The sequence below is a fragment of the Anarrhichthys ocellatus genome, unplaced genomic scaffold, assembly GCF_004355925.1.
Source record: "Anarrhichthys ocellatus isolate YVR2014 unplaced genomic scaffold, GSC_Weel_1.0 scaffold4, whole genome shotgun sequence".
NCBI lineage: Eukaryota > Metazoa > Chordata > Actinopteri > Perciformes > Anarhichadidae > Anarrhichthys > Anarrhichthys ocellatus.
The window spans coordinates 3,171,323-3,185,807 of record NW_022280034.1 but is presented as its reverse complement, the minus strand read 5'-3'; the positions used below and the strand labels follow the sequence as shown (position 1 = coordinate 3,185,807).

The following is a 14,485-nucleotide window of genomic DNA, read 5'->3' as shown; positions in this document are numbered from 1 at the left end:
GAGAGAGAGAGAGAGAGAGAGAGAGAGAGAGAGAGAGAGAGAGAGAGCAGTCCAGGTGAGTCAAGCACAACACCGGAAGCTATAACGTTGGTGTTCAAAATAAAAGCATGCTATTTTAGGTGTGTATGCACTTTAAATACGTATATGTTCAGTTATATGTTTTGTGTTAGGGTCTCTTTGTGTAGCACACGTAGTTATGATTTGTAGTCTATGTTCGTTTTAGAGATGATTTCTAACATTTTGTCTTTCCCATTCATGTCAATAAGAGGGTGCAAAATATCAGAAACAGTACGTTTCATAAAACCATTATAACAGAAATGTATTGTATATAATGTTTTTGTCTATACATACATTTACGGTAGCTGATACGTGTGTATATGCGGTTTACATATTCTAGACTGTATTTTATCTAACTTCTCTTGGATAGTTTCTTTATGCAGTTGTTTTGTACTCTGTATTTATCTGTATATATTTATATTCTGTTCAAATTAATAAAGGTTTATCTTATGTTGTCTCATGGGCATTCTTCATGGGTATTCAGTTGAACTGTTCTGAACAAATGATGACATGCTGCTATTCTTAAATCCTGCATGCTGTATATACTGAGGCATGCAGATACAGTGTACTAACTTACTTCATGTATATATATAATTTGTTTCTTATTGAACTGCTCAGTGTTGTCATCATCACTTGTGTACATATTTATTCTATGCTCATTTTATCTTCGTTCAGCTTTGTTGCCGTTACTTTTAGTTGTGTGTCTATTTAAATCTACATTGCTAATTCAACTGTGTGTTACATTGAGGGCAACAAAAAAGAAGTCAAATCTATTGTTTGTGCTCACATACTTTGCCAATGAAACAGATTCTTATTCATACTTGAGGGAGGGGACAGCGAGGTTATCTTAATTTGAAATCCATAACCGGAAGTAGACGTTATTCCTCTCGCAAGCTTTGCCTCCGTGCTCTAAACACGAGCGCCTCTCCAGCTCCACCGCACAACAACAAACGCGCTTTCTGCGGCAGGAAGAGAAGCAACAGAGAGAAAGAAATACATTTTAAAACATGTCGTTTTGTTAAAAGCCACCTTGTTAAAGTCACGAGTTTGATGAGGAGACGGTTTTAAAAAAGGACGGAGAAGAAGACGCATCCAGATTTCCTCTGCAGACTTTGTGGAGCAGGGACGTGAACGGTAAGTTACCAGGTTCATTTATTTGTTTTGCAAATTGAAATGTAAAATGTTAGGAGTTAAGGAAAAGAGTTGTAGCCTACACTTGTATCCTGTTGCCTTTAAGTTCATGGATACTGAAAGTAATAAATAAAACTGCACAGGTGTAGGAAGGTTACATTAATTACTAGGGGTTGCTCCCTTTTTAATATAAACACATTATCTGTAAATCACAGAGGCAATTAAGAGTAGTCTTTAAGATCTGTAACCCCCTTACAAAAATGGTTTAAAATGTACAAAGTCTCTTTGAGGTCTTTGTGGTCCTCGCTGGTCCCCTTGATGAGGTCTTTGTGGTCCTCGCTGGTCCCCTTGATGAGGTCTTTGTGGTCCTCATGGTCCCCTTGAGGTCTTTGTGGTCCTCTCTGGTCCCCTTGTTATCAGCGTGTGCAGGTTGACTGGGTGCAGACATAACAAAGTAACTCCTACAAGTATAAACACAGACACTCATTTCCTGCTCAGACTTCAGCTCCATTTCTGATCATGAATCAACAATTTCCTTGTCATGCACCCTGAATCCTATCTCCTTAAAACAAATCTCATTTATTTTATCTTATTTATTAGAAGTAGAGGCCTGGACAATGCTCTTTGCTCCTCATGTTGTCCCATTTGTGAAGTCTATGGGACATTAAGAGACTAGATCTTTGTATTATCAAAAGTATTTAACTTGTTTTTAACGACGTCTCTTTGTGTTCGTACTTAAAATCACCATATTCACTATTATTCTGCAGGTCTAGCACAGTTAGTTCAGAACTGGAATTCACAAATTGAATCCTAAAACTCTTTCGGGACTGTAAAACAGGGTTTACATTGTAGCCATTTTGGCACGTAAGGCCCAGAATTTAAACATCTCTCGGGTGCAACAGCTCACCAAAATCCTCCGTCTTCACAATTTACATCCCAGAGACGAACCCGAAACAATCCGGGGTCTATTTCCTAGCATGTGTGTAAGACAGAGTGGTTTACGAGTGTTGGCTGACCTGCCTTTGGGGCGCAGCAATAACAAATGTGAATTCTTAAAATGAATGGCATTCCCCTGTCTGTCTGCAGACACTTCTGGCTCCACACAGAGGAACTTCTCACGGTGACCCGAACTCCACAGTTTAGGTTTTAACAAGAATATGACGAGTCGGTGTTTGTTGCACACAAAGGTTTGCTTGTTGGTAAATTGGATTTCTCTAAAGAGGGATGTATGGTCTGTAGTGTGTTTATACCATACATACAGTACATATATATGCTCATTTAAGTAAATAAAGCACCTCGTCTGTTTATCGTGCACAGCTGCCTCATTTGTAAACAAAGGCTAAAACGAGATGATGATGACACGACGAAGAAGAACAAACAAACTGAAGAGCAGAGTGACTCTCCGAGCTCCGGCCTTCAATCCACTAAACTTCACATGATATATATATATATATTAAAATGTTTCTGCTTACCTCAGCAGGCTTGAAGAAGGGGAATCAGACAGTTGGAGGCCACGAGTTTATTTGCATTGATAATGTCTCCAGTGATTTTTATAAGCTCATGGCAACCTTCCCTCAAACATCCTCAGAGGAACTGCTTCGTCAGCATATCGGGGCGTTGGCGTCTGTGTGGAGCTATTTCTACATGACAGGTATATGATGACTCTGCATGTTTTAGGAACCGGTTTTTATTTGTTCTCATCTGAATCCAGTTTGTATTTATGAATGCAGCGTTCTTTGATCCTTGTTGAAGCTATGCATGTGGTTTGTTTGGGGAGGAGACAATTTCTGAGTTAATATAGAGTTTTGAATCCAAAATGACACAGTACTTTTTTTCAACAACGTAGTCTGTGAACATTGTTTTTAACTCTCTTATTCATTTGGCAAAATGTATCAAGTAAACAGATAACTTAAAACAATAGTCTCAAGAAGAGAAGAATTTGACAAAGCATCCGATGCCATCTTTATTATTGTTTAAGTCGTTATAATAAACGTAGTATTTAAAGGTCTAGTTTGCAGGATTTGGTGATCTAGCAGTGATGTTTCAGATCGCAAACCAACTGATCAAGCGTGAAGGAGAACTCTGAAGGCCGATGCAAAAACGCTAATGTCCCTCTCTGGAGGCTGTGTTCAGTTTGTCCATTCTGGGCTTCCGTAGAGACACGGTGGCCGGTTCTGTGAAACCCTGCTCCGTATCTAGATATAAACGCCTCACTCCAAGCTAACAAAAACACATTCTTATCTTACTTAATAATGTTATATTCCATTTCTGCCAATTGATCCCCCCCCCCCCCAAATGACACACGGTGACTTTTAAGAACTACAACTGAAAGACTAACATTTAAAGGACTCCAGGTTCAATACTCTGTAGAACAGAGATAAGTTATTCAACAAGAGATTTGTTGAACTTCAAAAGTCACAGATTTCTAAACCACAACGGATTATTTGTTGGTTTTAAGGTATTACTCTGGTTTGATACAACCTTTTGTAGTTAGATGGATGATCTAACGATGGCCACATGGCTAAAAAGAAGTCAGACGGGGCAAAAAACAAGAGCAGCCAGACAGGTTTCAAACACCCCCCCGGGTTAACTCAACATTTTTGGAAGAGAAAACAAAGGCGAGTGGAGAAATTATCACCCAAACCGTCAGTTGTAAACATCCATCACCTGCCTGCTCTCACCTTTTCCCTCTACTGCTTCTTGCTCACTTCCTCTTTTTATATATTCCCGTTTGTGTTCCTTCATCAGTATTATAACCAGCTGTCTGCGTTGTTATTGATGTCCGAGCTGGCTGACATTAGATGAAATAGTTTCTTTGGAATGCTTCCTGTTGTAGAGATGTGTGGTTTCTAATGCAAGGTGGCAGATCTGTTCACACTGCCCTTTGAGGAATCTCTAATCATCAGAACATCCTCTGAGGTAGCAGCGTGTCGCCTTTTCATGTGATATCAAGAGGTTAACTATAGTATGTGCACATAGTGTTCATGTGGGTGTGTGGCCTTAATCTTTTAATTATTTATTCGTTGGAACACACCTTGTTGGTTTGACTTTGGGAGATTAGGGAGACGTGGATGAGGTCATTATTAGTCTAAAAGCCCCTGTTTCATAATAATGTGTTTTTCTGTCGCGCTGCTGTGAATTTCTGCCCTTGAGCCGTTTACCTGGAGGTGAAGTCCCTCCATTCTTCGTGTGACGACTACGCAAACCGTTCCGCCGAAGAACAAATAGAAAGAGGGAAACTTTAGAAGACAAGACAACAATGGGAACAAAGTGGGAGGTGTTCTGCTGTCGGGCAACATGAAGACTGTTTTGTGTTTCTGGTTTTCCTCGGGGACCGGCATGTCAAACCCAATGCTGCTTCAGTATCTTGTGGGTTTCTTTGTTTACGTAGTGTCCCATTGTGTTGGATTTACTCTCCTGTCGCTGGCTGTAATTAGTGATGTTGCACAGTGTTTAAGACGCTCCTAAAAATAATAACAACACTGTGACTCGCTGTGGCTTTTTCAAACAATGAGCCGTGACGCTAAATAGGCCTCGGGGTCATTATGTCTGCACACGATAGAAGAAGGAATACATCACGACTGTATCTCTAAATCTCATTCTGCTGAAGACTCGCTGTGTGTTTCATGGTGTAGTTAAGGATCTGCTGCTACACTAAAACTCAGGCAACATGCTGGATCCACAACATGCAGTATGTTGACAAAACAAAGCGAGCGCAGTTGGCCTTAACCGTCACTCCTTCATTCCTTCAGAGGAAATTTAATAGTTTCTTTTAACCTGTGTGGAAAACCAGACCGGTTTTACTGTGGCAGGGTGATTCAGATCACAAGTCACAGAAATCAGTTTTGTAAACACTTTGTGTGTGTGTGTGTGTGTGTGTGTGTGTGTGTGAATAGCATGCAAATAGCATGCACGCAATTCATGTTTTTCTTCCCTTGTCAACACAGATCGGTGACAAAAAAATCCTTTTAAAAAATATTTTAGTTTCACTTGCCAACTTTAAATCACAAACTTTGATCATAAAGTTCTAATCTGTTTTTGTTTCATCGCTTCATGCTGCTCTTTGTTCCAAACCACACATCTTCGCTAATTCAAAGTGTTTGACCCATTATTGTTTCTATCGTCCAGCACTCTTCTTCCTCTCTTGTCGAGGAGCGACAGTTCGTTTTAATTCATGTCCATCCTTTGTATTACCGCTCCCTGCAGTCAGTTCATTACTTGTTCTCATCCCTGTGTTAGTAGAGCTATAAAATATGAGATATAAACACAACAGGGACCGCTTATTAAAACATTGCTCCATAGAGTATCTTTAGTCTACGTACTTTATACAGTTTTATTAAAAACAGAGGTCCGAGACGTCTATCTAATTAGTCGAGTAATTGATTAGTTGATCTACAGAACATTATGATGATAAGTTAGTCATTGTTCCAGCTTCTAAAATGGAAAGAATTTTCTGTTTTCTTAGTCTTGAACTGATCATCTTTGACATTTAGACATTTGAAGACATCAATATACAATAATGTTCCTTAATTGAAAGACCACGCAGCTCTAATCTAGATTTTCCACTTTCCCACCCTCCAACCTCCTTTCCTCGTGACCTTCTCTCATCTCCTGGATTGGTTTGGTATTCCTAGCTGGTGTTTTGTGCACAGCTGGACTGCACAGCTGTCTGAGGGCACCAGGAGGCTGGGGCCGAGGTTTCTGAGACCCACAGTCCCTCAGTCTGGGAGCGCGTCATGCCTACTCTTTATTTTACTTCTTCTTCTTCTTCCCTTTCTGTGTAATGAGTGTCTGTCCTTACCCAAGCAGGTGACATCTGTGATGATGAATATCTGAAGAATACAGCAGATAGAAAGTATTCAGAGGATTAAGCAACAGATCTATGACACACGCACGCACACACACACATCTACCACTTAATTCTCTCTGGTCAGACCTCATGGGAGTTTTGCTTCGGCCCAATTTTCAGGTACAGAGCACAGCGGCCATTAATCTGTCGACATCCTTTACCTCCCAAATTGCCATATTTTGTCACTTCCTTTCCTGGAGCTTTGACTAATGGCCCCATTTCAATGCAAATGGACCACGGTATCAAAACATCCATATTTTACAACTTTTAACTTCCTTAAAATCAGTCCACAGTCTTGTGCTTCATCCGAAACTTTTACCAAAAGTTACTCTTTTTCTGTAATTCATGCAGCTCCACCAGGACTTTCCCGACCTCTTTTATTGTGCCTCAGTAAAGAAACATGAACCTATTCTGCACAGCATCACAGTGCATTCATGGTGGGGATTGTTCATTTGAATGTGATTCCTAATATGGAGAACACAGTAGAATTTAGCTTAGCTAATTTATCAGGCCTGATATATATCGTGTATTCCTATAATCTTCTGTTTTCTAATTGTTTTGATTCGGTTGTGAATTCAACAGTTTGTTTCCTTTCAGATTGATTATGTATTCTGCAGAAATTAACTTAATTTCACTAATTAATTTCTGCAGAATAATAGTTGATTTCTCGGTGTACCACAGTTCAGTCTCATCCACTTATCTTGGCTGAACTGGCCTCTTAAAATCCACCGATTATTCAGTGCGTTTAGAAAATTCAAGGTTGTTATGCATCTGAACATGATGCAAAGTGAAAATTATGCAACCAATGCTGTTTTTTACTCTTTACCAGTACAGTGTTCATCCTGTGAATACTGATGACTGTGGAATAACCTTCCTCTCTGCTCCACTACTGTACCCACATTCATTTTTAAAATCTCTCCCAAACGTTTTCTTCCCCTCAGGATTGAACCACGTCGCTGCTTCTTCTCCTGCAGCCACTTTGTGAACGGCTCCCAAAGAACCGCTGCAGTACTGATTTAGATTTACAGTTTCGTAAACAGCCCAGATAAGATGTTCAGAGTCTGCTGCCCTGACAGCAAAGTCACCATCATGGACAGTGGCAGCAGGGGCAGTTCTTATTCAGAATATCTTGAAAGTGGACTCTGAAGTCTTTGAATTACTTATTTAGCATCAGTTCTGGTATGAACTACGGGGCACTTTAGATTTGCCATGGCTCTACGATGTCTATGTCGGTCGGTCGGTCCACCTCTTGACATGACCATTAAAAAATAAAGAATAGTAGTAGAACGGACACCGTGGTAAACACATCATGTTTCATCATCATCGTGACGTCACCCATTGGTTTGTAGACTGCCGTTTTGAAGCCTCGAGTTCCGCGTCTTGGCCATCGCCATCTTGGATTACGGTCGTCGCCATCTTGGCTTTTTTGCAACCGATGAGCGGAAGTGAACTTATTTGGACGACAGAAGGAGTGACGTAGAGACGATGTATACAGCTCTGGTAGAGACCTGTCAATCACAATGTAGCCCCTCCCTGAAGCATACTCTGCTTTATGTAAACCATCATTTACTAAATGAACATCATGCTGTATTGAAGAAGACTTGAAACTAGAGATTGAGACCATAAACTCATGTTTACAATGTTTACTGAGGTAATAAATCAAGAGAGAAGTAGAGTCATTTTCTCATTGACTTCTATACAACCAGAGGAGTCGCCCCCTGATGGACACTAGAGAGAATGCAAGTTTAAAGCACTTCTGAATTTGCTATGTTTGGCCCTTCATCCCAAAAGTAAGTTGTGCCAGGAGAATACTTCACGTAGCATGTACACGTAGCATGTACACGTAGCATGTACACGTAGCGTGCTGCATCCTCTGTTGTCACTTGTGGATGATTCTGCGAGCATGAAAAACAACCGTGTTCCCGGTGATCCGCGGAGGCAGTTAGTGTGATCTTGACATTCACAGCTGCTGCAGGGAGGCTTGTATGTGCTGAAGTACAGGCCTGGAGCCTCTCTTGACTCTCACCACCACCGCCGTCGTTTTCCCACTCACTTCACTCCTCAGCTGTGTCAACTGCCCGCTGTCCTGCTGTAATCCATCCCACACCTTCTGCTGGTGGTGAAGCCCACAGTCATTCTCACAGACTGTGGTCAGGAACATGAGAATAAAAAAGGTCCGCAGTTAAAGATGGAGTTGTTTCATCAGAGTAAAAATTGTCCCCAACCAAGGAAAAAACCCCACAAACAACCACACATCCCTTTGTCCTGTCCATCAACCCCTAAAAATGTGGTGACATCGCTAAAAAGAAGTCAGAGGAGGTAAGAAAAACAAAGCTTAAAGTAAAGAAACAAAAACAGTTTCACCATCTTTAAACATGCCTTTAACGGTCTTCATCCTTTTTGTTTAATTATCTTGCAGTTAGAGGTGCAGTGTGTAAGTGGGACGACGCCTCCCCGAGGCCGGTTGTTTTTAGTGTTTTTAAATACATTTCTCCTCCTCGTCTCTGTGATTTCTGCCCTGATTATAATCTCCTGCTGAGGGGCCACGAGATGGACATAAACACACACACACACACACACACACACTGGATTAAACACAGGCACTGATGTGCACAGAAACAACATACAAGACACGCAGTCCTGAAGGGAAGTTTTTGAAGTGGAGAGGCTGACCGTGAGGTGGGAGGCATGCTGACTTGAGAGGTGAAGAGGTGTCGGGGAAGAACGAGGGTGCGGATCAGAAGCTACGTGGGCGGTGGGATGCACGGTGGGATGCACGGTGGGATGCACTGTCGGATGCACTGTCGGGCAGTCGCTGCGTCACAACGTTGCATAAGAGCTTACGCAGGCAGAGGGGAGGCGGGTCTGGAGGAATCAGAGATGCTGAGAGATGGGAGAGTATTTCAAACAAAGTAGTTAATCTGTCCGTCACCGTTAGTTGTGAACTATTTAACTACTCTTAAATTAACTTTTTTGATGATTGATTAATTGGCTTAAGTAAATTTGTAAGATTCCAGCTTTTTACATGTGAATATTTTCTGGTTTCTTTACTCTGTTGCAGTAAACTGAACAGTTTTATGACACTTTTATGTCATTAGTTTGATATTGATTAGACACTTATACCTTAAATATGTAATGTATACCAACAGTGTACTTACCTTCTGATGATAATTACTTCAGATCAACTTCAAGCATCTCTTTTAGACCACTCAAGTCTTTTCATAGACTTAATGTGTTTTTTGCCGTATTGTGACATACAGTATATTTTAATATCCAACCAATAAGGTCAAGCCAATTATCCAACAATCTAGTTGCCCACTAATTACAAGGCTTTGGATACATTTGTTCCAGGAGATCACCACCCTCTTCGCTAACTCCTGGTTCTTCCTCCTCATCCTCAACCCCTCACTCCTCTCGCTGCAGTGCAAATGGAGTTTTCTCTAAAATGTGGGAGGATGTTTGAGGTCTGGCCTGGATGATCCTAGATGAGGATGTCTGAGAAAATACAGAGGTCTTGTGGCTGTTTCAGATGGAATGTGATGCTTTGCATGCGGGCCATCTTTCACTGTCCAAACAACGCAGACACGCCAGTATTCCCAGCGGATTCACTTCCCACCGTCTGCCCATTTCATTCTTTAAAATAAACAGCCGTTTGAACGTTCAATCTTCTCAATAACTTGTTTTCCCCTCTACATTCATGCTGTTATGTTGTTGACCACAACCACGTACAAGCAAGCAGCTATAAAATGAGAACGAATGGCATGTTTGCAGTTGTTCCTAATAGGCATTCGTACTATTGTCTCAGATATCCAGAGTACAGAACTGTCAACACATCTGTGCGTTTGATTTCCCTTCATGCTGCACCACTTCCCTGTTTCCTGAGCGGCCTTTGTTCAGGGTGTGCTGGTGGTTCTCAACTTGTCGGGAATCTTTGGCACATGGCTGAACATTAGGATAATAAACCGTAAGTGCTGTGGGTGGCAGTAGAAAGGGAAGAAGTGGGCCGCCTCCCTGTTCCTTAATTGTGTGTGTGTGTGTGTGTGTGTGTGTGTGAGTGTGTGAGAGAGTGAGTGAGTGAGCCTGGCAAACGCTGAACCTCATTTATTCTCATTTCTTCCCCTCCATTACACTGCTCTTCCCAATCGGTGCCTAAATGTATTGAGCAGTGTAGCTGTAGACTTCCTGTGCTCAAACACGTACAACTGCTCAAACTAATGTTGAGTGTTTATGAATGTAATCAGCTAGTCGTTGATCTAGCTGATTTAAATGTGTTTATGAATTCCTATCGTATTTGTACGATAATGTTCTGCATGGTGTTGCAAAACAGAGCTGAAAGGAGAGTGAATATTTATCTGGTGGAGACAAACACAACTCCAAATAGATGCTGATGTTGCGCAAAACACTGAAAAGAACTTGCAAAAACTATTACAAATCATGTGTTTCTAGAGGTGGATTTGACATTTTAGGAGCTAAAAAAATCTTTCTGTATATTACAATGTGTTACTGCTCTTTGTGTCTTATGAAACCTCCAGTAATACATCATGTATTACTTGTTACACTTGGTTATTAAAGTAAGCCAGCTGGGAGATCCCCAAATCACACAGAAGAGCCTCCATTCACTGCTGTTCACATATTATCTGCTTTGAATCGTCATGAAAGCGGTTCACGTCTCCTTTGAAGGAACTTTCTCAGAGGTTTCAACTCTCTCTGACTTTCTCCCGAATGTCTTTACCCTCTGATTGACGAGAACATGTTAACTTGTCGTCTTATCTCCATTTCATTGATTGTTGATTGATTTGTGGGTCGATTAAAAGGCCCATAGCGAGGTTCAGCGGTGTTGAAGGCCGTCTTTGAAGGCGCCTGTCAGCAGATGAATAATGTAATGATATGGTGATCGACTCTCTCTTCATTCACTGCATGCTCCTCTTTCCGTACGCCTCCCAATGCTGTTTGGTCTTCCTTTTTCAGTTTGGAATAGCAGGTGAGGGGAGCGGCCCTCCTAAGTAAACATCTGTTTCTGGTCTGCGGTTCGATTGTCTGTTTTTTAAAACGAACAACTCTTAAGGTTTTCCTCCAGAGTGTACACTAAGGCTCTATCCCAGTGCGACATGTAGGAAGCCGTCCTAAAGCCATCTGGATTGAGCTGCATTACATGTGGGAAGCCACAGTGTCCTCAGCACTTCCATCTGTCTGTAACATATTTATCCAGCATGTGAGGCACAGATGGGAGAGCTGAAGGTCTGTTTATCTTTAAGTAAAGCCCGGACAGTTTGCAGTTACCCTGCAGGCAGTTGGTGATGTGAATTTTAGCAAACAACCCCGATCCTGCTGATAAAACATTAACCAGTTAGCTGCTACTCCTCAAATGATATGCATGAGGGTTAGTTATTACAGAGATAAAGTATTCAGAGTGTGCATGAAGACTGGAAACAGTTAGGATGATTCTACCTCATGTGTTTAACACGTAAACATAAAATAGAAATGTGACATTGTCGTTTTACTGCAGGACTATCTATTGATGTGGCCTCTTTATAACCCCAAAACGTCAAACTGTGCCTTTTTAAAATATACAACTGTTTTAGAGACATTCTGTCAGCGTACAAACAAATGGGACCAAGAACACAAAGTGATCTCCCTGGTAGAGGTAACAGCTGGAGCATATCAAGAGAAATAAAACATTTCTCTCCACATCACTGCACGTAAAGTATTTCCTTTGTCGAGCTGTCTCTCCATCTTTAGCTGGCAATCCAGTAATTAAACCGGATTAAAGATGGTCTGCTGGTTATTGAACTTTGTGTAAACTGCTGTCAGTTTATAGACATTTATATATCATCATTATAGTTTATTGCACAGCTCTAGTTACAACATTGTAGCTGTGTGTTGGTCTCTGAATACGGTCTGAATAAGTCATGTACAGTGGTACTTGGGAAATATGATCTCTTGAGGCACAACTGGTAGTTAGTCCAACACTTAGGTCCTGCATTTATTTATGCAATTCAATTATACGTTGACACGAGGAGGGACAATTTACACCTTGAGAAACTGGCCTTTAAGTTGAGTGCAGTGGTTTAAAACGCAGTAGATTTTGTCTTTTCACATTTGCAGCAACATTATTCTTGTGTCAGTTGTTCCTTCTACTAGAGACAATATCCCCCTCTGAAGACATGATGGTGCCAAATGTAATTTGAATAACAGCCAGTCTGAGATAATGTTTGTCTGGTCTGCTCACCTCTGGCACTTTTCATCTTGTCTCATGCTCCTCTACATCAAACTTAGATATTGCTTTACCACTAATGCACCAGTTTAATGAAATACAGATGGACTGCCCTTCTTTACAGATGGCGACAGTGTGCTTCGTACCTTCTTTTGCAGAATTTGATTTTATATCGTTAACAGGTATTTCTCCAGTTGGAATCTTTATTTGTCATAACTTTAAACCTTATATGATGATAGAAAGAACTTTGATGAAAGGATAATCTTTTTACTGTACCCGGGGGGGTGATACTTAAGTGAACACGGGGCTAGTTTTGGTCTTCACTCTTGTTGACATGGAAAATCCCCTCAGTCTGGACTTTCCTCCATGCGAAGCCTTCATGACTCAGATTTTCCTCTTTCCCGCTGACTTCTATAAACACACTTGTCACGTTTCAGGTTTTTCTAACTCTCCACAGTGGTAGAGGTCCCACTGCTTCTCTTCAGCCGACTCAACAACATGCATTGTTCTTTTGTTTTTCATGCCCTCAGTGTTGGAGAAGAGAGAGACGGAGAGAGGACGAAGATCTGCTCACCGGTGTGAGCTCCTGGGATGCTCCACCGACCCATCCGCCATGCTTTTCTAAGGCCTCCAGAAGCTAAAGACAGGGTGTCATTAACAGGTAAGTGGAGCCTTTTGGACAAGATGTGGTTTCAATTTGAACCGAACCAAACTCTGAACTTTTTGGTTTGTTCTTGAAGTTTGTTTCTTTATGCAAGCATTCTCGCATTACCGCTGACAAGTTGCTGCTTTGATTTGTGTTGATTGTCTGAAACCGAGCGTTTCTGGGTGAGACTTTTATTGACGTAAAGAATTGGCTGCAGCTTGCCGCACACAACGCAGCGCAGCGTGCACCTCGCTGTGTGTGCATGTTAACACGCTCCTGCTGTGTGGGAGTTAGCGGCGGATCTTAATCATGGATAAGGGTTTTTGTTGTAATTACAGAGCTGGAGGCGAAACCCTAATCTCTTTGGTACATTATACGGTAAATCGGAATGCGGCTAAATCGGGTCACTGCCAACTCAATGTAGCCATCCCATTTCTGTGGATTTATGACAGGACTTACTAGGAGTAGATATTTCAATCTACAAAGCTCTCTCTCTCTCTTTCTCTTGTTTTCATTTGTGTCTGAAACTGATGAGCACCCCCCACTCCCCCCTGCCAAGCGCTAAACCTTCGTACCAGTTTCATTTTCCCGAGGTGTCCCTGGATTGCTTTGCGCCATGCGAGGGAGGATTATTTTGGAAGTAAACGGTCCAAAGAGTCGGCCGGTCGGCCGAGTTCGGTTTTAGCTGCCGTGTCCAGAGGGAGTGACATCCTCACGCAGAGGCAGCGCGGACAGTGATGGATGGCCTCTAGCTTTCTGTCTCTTTCTGGTCCCAGACGTGAGGCGTTGTTAAGAAAATATAGAGGGAAGCAGGCTGACGGGCCGCAGAGAGAGATGGCAGCTCGGCCTATGATGGATGACCACCTGCTGAGCATCCGCCACAGATGCAGATTAACTAGAATTGTGGCCTCTAAGGAGCCACTTTCAGTGTTTATAAGATACTGGCACTCCCAAACGTTTTGTGTCTCTCTGTTGGATAATAAACTTCATTTGACTTAGGAGAATAAACCATAAACCACCAGGCAGACTTACCCACAACATTACTGCAAAGCCACACTGGAATCATGTGTTGTAACTGGAATTTAACTTTAATTTCCCCCATGTTTTTTCTTCCTTGGCTATCCTGGAAGCCACGGCGTCGTCATTTCACTTTGCTGCTTCGGCCTGTAAATCAACTCCCTCGAAAAGGTGCTGAGTCATGTTAGAGTGCCCCCCCACCCCCCCAGCCCATAAAGAGGCAGTGTAAATGGCGGCATTCACAGAACTGATTTGCAGCCTTCCTCTTTATCCCAGGGCTGGTGGCCTTCGAGGCGGCTGATTGATGGCGTTTGTCGTCCAATCTCGGACTCTTGACTGAGACTGGTTTCTGTAGCTTCAGCTGCAGCGGGACGGGGACTTCACTGGTGGCGTGTTCAGAGTTCTCCAGACCCCCCCATTGAGACAAGACCGAGAAAGACCTTGAACTACCTCTCCTACGTCTCACTGCTTGAAGGACAAACTTTGTGCCAACCAGTGTGACCCAGTTTTTGGAGCAGAGAGAGGTGTGTGTGTGTGTGTGTGTGTGTGTGTGTGTGTGTGTGTGTGTGTG

At 42.1% G+C, this 14,485-nt stretch overlaps 1 protein-coding gene across 3 annotated transcripts in view; it reads left to right on the top strand.

Moving 5' to 3' along the window:
* Nucleotides 1-999: 999 nt before the first annotated feature.
* Nucleotides 1,000-14,485, top strand: part of LOC116381194 (leucine zipper putative tumor suppressor 2 homolog) — a 27,369-nt gene continuing 13,883 nt past the window's right edge. The window contains exons 1-3 of one of the 3 annotated variants that reach the window (XM_031843122.1): nucleotides 1,000-1,191; nucleotides 2,666-2,839; nucleotides 12,782-12,912. The gene's annotated coding sequence lies outside the window, so the exon portion shown is untranslated. Of the gene's footprint in view, nucleotides 1,192-2,665; nucleotides 2,840-7,720; nucleotides 12,913-14,485 lie in introns of those variants that run through there. The other 2 variants (XM_031843120.1, XM_031843121.1) reach the window with 2 other exon arrangements.